Source organism: Rhinopithecus roxellana, chromosome 5, assembly GCF_007565055.1.
Source record: "Rhinopithecus roxellana isolate Shanxi Qingling chromosome 5, ASM756505v1, whole genome shotgun sequence".
Classification (NCBI taxonomy): domain Eukaryota; kingdom Metazoa; phylum Chordata; class Mammalia; order Primates; family Cercopithecidae; genus Rhinopithecus; species Rhinopithecus roxellana.
In genome coordinates, this window is record NC_044553.1 from 52,177,949 (window position 1) to 52,186,787 (window position 8,839).

Sequence of the window (8,839 nt, forward strand, 5' to 3'; positions counted from 1 at the left end):
AATAGCCAATTTGCAATAGTCACAAATAAAATAAAACACCTAGGAATAAACTTAAACAAATAAGTGAAAGATCTCAGATGGCCACAATAGCTCACACTTTTTGAGGGTGAGGCAGGTGGATCACTTGAGCCCAAGAGTTTGAGACCAGCCTGGGCAACATGGCAAAATCCCCTCTACTAAAATACGAAAAATTAGCCAGGCATGATGGCGTGCACCTGTAGTCCCAGTTACTCGGGAGGTTGAGGTGGGAAGATCACCTGAGTCTGGGAAGTTGAGGCTACAGTGAGCCAAGACTGCACTCTTGTATGCCAGCCTGGGCAATGGAAGTGAGACTGTCAAAAAAACAGTAACAAAACAAAACAAAACAGAGGGAGAAGGAGGAGGGGAGGAGGAGGAGGAGAAGGAGGAGAGGAAGAAGAGGAATAAGAATAAGAAGAAGCAGAGGGAGAAGGAGAAGTTGATATGGTTTGGATTTGTGTATCCACCCAAATCTCATGCTGAGTTATAATCCCCAGTGTTGGAGGTAGGGCCTGATAGGAGGTGATTGGATCATGGGGGCATATTTCCTCCTTTGGTGCTGTTCTACTGATAGAGTTCTTATGAAATCTGGTTTTTTAAAAGTGTGTGGCATCTCCCCCATCTCAGTCTTTCTCCTGCTTTGGCCATGTGAAGATGTGTCTACTTCCTCTTCACTTTCCACAATGATTGCAAGTTTTCCTGAGGCCTCCCCAGTCACACTTCCTATACAGCCTGCAGAACCATGAGCCAATTAAACCTCTTTTCTTTATAAATTACCCAGTCTCAGACATTTCTTTATAGCAGTGTGAGAATGGACTAATACAGATCTCCAAAATGAGAGCTGTAAAACATTGATGAAAAAACAAAGCTAAAAGATATTCCATGTTCATGGATTGGAAAAATCAATATTGTTAAAAATGTCCATACTACCCAAAGCAATCTACAGATTCAATGCAAACCCTACCAAAACACCAATAACATTCTTCACAGAAATAGAAAAAATAATCCTAAAATTTATATGGAACCACAAAGGAACCAGAATAGCCAAAGCAGTCATAAGCAAAAAGAACAAAGCTAGAGGCATCAAATTATATTACAAAGCTACTTCAAATCATACTACAAAGCTATAGTAACGAAAACAACATGGTACTGGCATAAAAACAGACACATACACCGATGGAACAGAATAGAGAACCCAGAAATGAATTCATGCATCTACAGTCAACACATTTTCAATAAAGGGACCAAGAACATACATTAGGAAAAGAACAGTCTCTTCAATAAATGTGCTCGGGAAACTAGATGTCCATGTGAGAAAGAATGAAACTAAACCCCTCTCACCATACACAAAAGTCAGATCAAAATAAAAACTTAAATCTAAGAGCTGAAACTTGAAACTACTAGAAGAAAACATTGAGGAGATGCTCCAGGACCTTGGTTCAGGCAAAGATTTCTTGAGTAAGTACTCGAAAGCATAGGCAACCAAAGTAAAAGTAGGCAAATGAGATCATATCAAGCTAAAAAGCTTCTACATGGCTAAGGAAACAATCGAAGTGAAGAGACAACCCACAGAATGGGAGAAAATACTTGAAAACTACCCATCTGAAAAGGGATTAATAACCAGAATACATAAGGAGTTCAAACGCCTCAATAGCAAAAAAAAAAAAAAAAAAAAAAAAAAAAAAAAAAAAAAAGTCTGATTTTTAAGTAGGAAAAAGATCTGAATAGATATTTCTCAAAAGAAGATGTACAAATAACAAATATACACAGGTATTCCGGTTTTTTTTAAATGTTCAACATCACTAATTATCAGATCAAATCAAAACCATAATGAGATATCATCTCACCCCAGTTAAAATGGCTTTTGTCAAAAAGACAGGCAATTAACAGATGCTGGTGAGGATGTGGAGAAAGGGGAACCCTTCTACACTGTTGGTGGGAATATAAATTAGTACAGCCACTATGGAAAATAGTATGGAGCTTCTTCAAAAAACTAAAACTGGCCATGTGCAGTGAGTTACGCCTGTAATCCCAGCACTTTGGGAGGCCAAGGCGGGCAGATCACAAGGTTAGGAGTTCAAGATCAGCCTGGGCAATATTGTGAAACCCCATTTCTACTAAAAATACCAAAATTAGCTGGACGTGGTGGCAGGCACCTGTAGTCCCAGCTACTTGGGAGGCTAAGGTAGACTTGCTCGAACCCAGGAGGTGGAGGTAGCAGTGAACCAAGATCACGCCACTGCACTCCAGCCTGGGCAACAGAGGCAGACTCTGTCTCCAAAAAAAAAAACACTAGAAACACCATTTGATCCAGCAGTTCCACTGCTGGGTATATAACCAAAAAGAAAGTCAACATATCAAAGAGATATCTGCACTCCCATGTTTATTGCAGCACAATTCGCAATAGCCAAAATATGGAATCAACCTAAGTGTCCATCCATCAACAGATGAATGGATAAAGAAAATGTGGTACATATACACAATAGGATATTATTCAGCCGTAAAAAAAAAAAAGAAATCTTGTCATTCGCAACAACATGAATAGAACTGGAGGATATTATATTAAGTGAAATAAGCCAGGCACAGAAAGAGAAATATCATATGTTCTCATGCATATGTGAAAAACTTGATCTCATGAAGATAGAGAATACACTGATGGTTATCAAAGCCTGGGAAGGGCAGTGTGGAAGGGCGATAAATACGAGTTGGTTAATAGGTACAAAAATACAGTTAGATAGAAGGAATAAGCTCTAGTGTTCGGTAGCAACATAGGGTGACTACAGTTAACAATAATTCATTGTGTATTTAAAAATAAATAGAAGAGTGGAATTGGAATCTTCCTAACTCCCCCCCAAAAAATGGTTGAGGTGATGGTTATCCCAATTACCCTGATTTGATCATTACACATTATATGCTTGTATCAAACTCTCACATGTACCCCATAAATATATACAACAATCATACTTCTATAAAACTTAAACATTTTGTTTTTAATTTTTTTAAAAAAAGAAAATGAATAGCCAAGCCACAGACTGGGAGAAAATATTCACAAAATATGTATCCAAAAAGGAGTTGTATCTATAACTACACTATTTGATATGGTAGTCATCAGTCCATGTAGCTATATCAATGTAAATTGATGAAAATTAAACACAGTTTTTCTCATTTACACTAGACACATTTTACAATGAACATTTTGAACAAATGTAGGAAATTCTACTGGATAGCATTGATCTAAAATATAAAGAAATACCAGAACTCATACACACAAAAAAAATCCAATTGATTTCAAGACAAAAGATTTGAAAAGATGCTTCATAAAAGTGAAGCTACATGAATAGCCATGAGCACATGAAAAAGTGCTCAATATCATTAGTCAACAGGGAAATACAAATTAAAACTACAATGATGTATCACTACATATTCACTAGAATCTCAAATATTTAAAGAACTGGCAAAACCAAACACTGACAAGGTTGTGAGGAAATTGGAACTTTCATACACTTTGTTAGAGGAAATGTTAAGTGGTGCAACCATCTTGGAAAGTGGTCTGGCATTATGAGGCTTAAATATACACCTGTTCTATGACCTAGCAATTGCACTGCTAAGCATTTACCCAAGAGAAATGAAAACATATGGCCCACAAGACTTAATCGGAAATGGTCATAACAGCTCTTTTTGTAGTAGCCCCAAGTAGGAAAATGCCCAATCAATAAAATAATGGATTTTAAACTTGTGGTATTTTCATAAATAAAAGGCAATTAAGGCTGGGCACAGCGGCTCACACCCATAATCCCAGCACTTTGGGACACTGAGGCAGGCAGGCAGTTCACCTGAGGTCAAGAGTTTGAGACCAGCCTGGCCAACATGGCTCCACTTCTATTCATGTTGTTGCAAATGACAATATTTTATTCATTTTTATGGCTGAATAATATCCTATTGTGTATATATACCACATTTTCTTTATATATTCATCTGTTGATGAATGGACACTTTGTACATTTCATTGTACATAAATTTTACATTTTAAAAACTGTAAATAAATGTTGAACTCTAGTGATTGACACACATGCTGAAGTATTAGGGCAAAGTATACTGATGTCTGCAATTAAAATGCATCAAAAATAAGAAGATCAATAGATGGATAGAGGGATGAATAGATATATGACAGAGCAAGGAGTGTAAACAGTTAATGATAAAATCAAGGTGATTATCAGTAGATTTCACTGTAAAATTATTTCATGCTAAAATTATTTCAACTTTGTTATATGTTTAAATTATTCATAACATAAAATGTTGGTGAGAAAACAGATATCCCAGGCCTCACAGAGATGAATTTCCAGTGCTAAATCTCCAAAATAAAAATCGAGACAAAAATCATGAAGTCAAAATCATGTTTTCTCTTGCTATTTCCAGAGTCTCATGCAACAACTTCCTGAACTGTGCTTCTCTTTTTCATTTTAGACAATTCTATCCCTTCTGGGATTATGGGGGTTGTCAACAAGAAAACACTCCGGGTCTTTGCAACTGCAATTTTTACTTAAAATGCTGTTTTTGTCTCCTGTGCAAGAGGAAAGACAGACCCTGATTTGCAGTTTCTGTATCTCAGTAATCCCACCCAAAATGAGAATGAGCACTGACTAGCTATATTATTCCCAAAAATAACATTTAAACAAAAGTCAGAAAGAAAAGAAAATTATTAAAAAGAATGTAGATAAAACTTATTTTCCAATTTAAAAAAACCAGTCAGCGCTCTCTAGAGAAATGGCTGGTTCTAGGACTGGGGCAGGAAATAGAAGACGAGCTTAGAGCATCTTGTAGTACAAGAAAGGAAGTGCTAAAAACAAAAACAAAAACAAAACAATTCACAGTGACGGGAGGATGTCAAAGGAACACAAGATGCCACTACAAGCGTTCCCAACAACCAAGGCTAGAACAGTGTGAGAAGTAAATTAAAGCTCTATTGGATTATAACCCAAAGCATAAAATATTCATGAGCCCATACTGATATAAAGTAAATAACAAATAGGAGGAAGATATAAATATCTCTTGTCAAAGTATTCCAATTAATTTAATGTAAATATTTACCCTCAAGGAGGTTAAGCATAACTTTTTATATCTCAAGTGCCCATAGCGACTTCCTTCCAAAGAGTAGAGTATGGAAAAGGTGTGGGGAGAGAGTAACTTCACAGTGTAGAAACCTGACAAACACTACCTCAGCCTGGTGATCAAGGTCACCATCATCAGTGATAAGTCATGTTAATAGTATGCTGTGTAGTAAAGAATTTGACTGGCCTTCATTCATCCCTGGTTCCTGGGAGGAAGATGCCAAATCCTTGGAATTTCCCAAGTAATAAGAGTGACTGTTATTCATGAGCCCCTCAGATCACAAAAGTTATGCTAATAAGATAGTTCAGGATGGAGGCTGGCATGCCAGAAAGACCAACCATGTGATTAAAGAATTGGAGATTTTGGCCAGGCGCGGTGGCTCAAGCCTGTAATCCCAGCACTTTGGGAGGCCGAGGCAGGCGGATCACGAGGTCAGGAGATCGAGACCATCCTGGCTAACATGGTGAAACCCCGTCTCTACTAAAAAGTACAAAAAACTAGCCGGGCGAGGTGACAGGCGCCTGTAGTCCCAGCTATTCGGGAGGCTGAGGCAGGAGAATGGCGGGAACCCGGGAGGTGGAGCTTGCAGTGAGCCGAGATCTGGCCACTGCACTCCAGCCTGGGCGACACAGCAAGACTCCGTCTCAAAAAAAAAAAAAGAATTGGAGATTTTGAGCCAGGTGATATCAACACAGCTCAATCAACTCCATGGAGGGGCGGGGTCCTGGAGACTGAGTTCAAACATATGGCCAATAATTCAATCAGTCATGCCTGTGTAATGAAATCCTAATTCAAAACTCCAGACATCACAGCTCAGAAGAGCTTTCCAGTTGTGAACACACTGACTGATGTGCCAGGAGCGTGACGCATTCTGATTCCACGGGGAGAGGACATGAAAGTTTGTGTTTGAGGCTCTCCCTGGCCTATTCCTATGTGTTTCTTCATTTGGCTGTTCCTGATTTGCATGCTTTATAATAAAGTTGTAATCATAAATATAGATCTTCCCTGAGTTCCGTGAGTCATCCTAGGGAATTATCAAAGCTGAAGGGCTTGTGGGAACCCCTGAATGTGTAGTTAGTTGGGCAGAAGTGTGGGTGGCCTGGGAACCCCCAAACGTATGGCTGGCATCTGAAGTGACAGCAGTCTTGCTGGGGATTGTGACCTTAACTTGGAGTCTGTGCTATTCCAAGTGGTTAGCATCAGAATTTCATTAAGTATTGCAGACTCTTAATACGATATGATATTTAAAATGACATTTAACCTCTGTGGTCCTCCTCCCAAAAACCCATAACTTCGGTCTAATGATGAGAAAAACAAATCCAAGTTGAGGGACATTCTAATATATATATATATATATATATATATATATATATATATATATATATAAAATAATATACCTAATCAGTACTCTCCAAAATTGTCAAAATCATCAAAAACAAGGAAGGTCTTTAAAACCATAAAAACCCTAGAAGAAAACCTAGGCAATACCATTCAGGACATAGGCATGGGCAAGGACTTCATGTCTAAAACAACAAAAGCAATGGCAGCAAAAGCCAAAATTGACAAATGGGATCCAATTAAACTAAAGAACTTCTGCACAGCAAAATAAACTACCATCAGAGTGAACAGGCAACCAATAGAATGGGAGAAAATTTTTGCAATCTACTCATCTGACAAAGGGCTAATATCCAGAACCTACAAAGTACTCAATCAAATTTACGAGAAGAAAACAAACAACACCATCAAAAAGTGGGCAAAGGATATGAAAAGACATTTCTCAAAAGAAGACATTCATACAGCCAACAGACACATGAAAAAATGCTCATCACCACTTGCCATCAGAGAAATACGAATCAAAACCACAATGAGATACCATCTGACACCAGTTAGATTGGCAATCATTAAAAACTCAGGAAACAACAGGAACTGGAGAGGATGTGAAGAAATAGGAACACTTTTACACTGTTGATGGAACTGTAAACTAGTTCAACCATCGTGGAAAACAGTGTGGCGATTCCTCAAGGATCTAGAACTAGAAATACTATTTGACCCAGCCATCCCATTACTGGGGATATACTCAAAGGAATATAAATCATGCTGCTATAAAGACACAGGCACACGTATGTTTATTGTGGCACTATTCACAATAGCAAAGACTTGGAATCAACCCAAATGTCCATCAGTGACAGACTGGATTTAAAAAATGTGGCATATATACACCATGGAATACTATGCAGCCATAAAAAAGGATGAGTTTATGTCCTTTGTAGGGACATGGATGCAGCTGGAAACCATCATTCTCAGCAAACTATCATAAGAACAGAAAACCAAATACCGCATGTTCTCACTCATAGGTGGGAACTGAACAATGAGATCACTTGGACACAGGAAGGGGAACATCACACACCAGGGCCTATTGTGGGAAGGGGGGAGGGGGGAGGGGGGAGGGATAGCATTAGGAGATATACCTAATGTAAATGATGAGTTAATGGATGCAGCACACCAACACGGCACATGTGTACATATGTAACAAACCTGCACGTTGTGCACATGTACCCTAGAACTTAAAATATAATAAATAAATAAATAAATAAATAAATAAATAAATAAATAAAACAAGGAAGGTCTGAAAACTGTCACAGCCAAGACTTGCCTAAGGAGATACGCTGATTAATGTAATGTGGTATCCTGAAGAGGATCCTGGAGCAGAAAAGGACATTATGTAAAAATTAGGGAGACCTGGATAAAGTATGGACTTAATTAATAATAATGTATCAGTATTGATTCATTAATTGTGACAAATACAACATACTAAGGAAAGATATTTATAATAGGGAAAATTGGGTGAGGGTATATGAGAACATTCTGTATAATCTTTGTAACTTTTCTATAAATCTAAAACTACTCTAAAATAAAAAGTTCAGTTTAAGGAAAGAATAGAGGAAAAATCAAAGTGGGTATCTAATAGCCTAGAATACAATAATACACTAAATAAATCAGTAGTTAGTGAGTTCCTGCTAATTGACAGAGTTTAGTTGCTTCTACAACAACTCCAGGAATCTTAAGTCAATTCAACAAATTTTAAATGCAATACTTACTGAGCTATTCTTCCAGTTAAATTGAATACACTTATTTATCTGCTGCCACTAAAATGTAGAAAGGAAATATAAAAGGTATAAACCCAAAGGACAAAGAGAATGGGAGAAAAGTTAATAACCAACAAGTGATGTCAACATCTTAGGAGAGGAAGCAGGTAGAACAGCAGCACCTGACCCAGGAAGGCAGAGGCACTGCTTTTCAGTGTCTGCAGAGAAGCTTCTTTTACTGGCAGAGACAAAGACAGCTTAGGACTCTGTGGTGCTAGGCACTGTGGAAGGCAAGCGCTTAGGTAGGTGGCGGAAAATATAGGGATTTGTCAAAAGCCTGTAGAATAAGCTGTAGATTCCGAGGTTTACTCAGTCACAACCCATACATTTAGGCCATAACTCTTCATCCTTTATCCTTCACCACCACACCTTGCAGGCTACCAGAACTATATTCTCAGGAGAAAATCAGCAATAGAGGCTCCAGAATCAGGAAGGCCAGACACAGTAAATGGTGAGGGTTGGGCCTAGGACTGGAAACAGCAGTGATGCTCTGGAACTAGTTTGTACCAGCTCACTAGAACTGACTGCTAAATTTTCAGGAATTTTGCAAGCCAGTTGTTAAACAG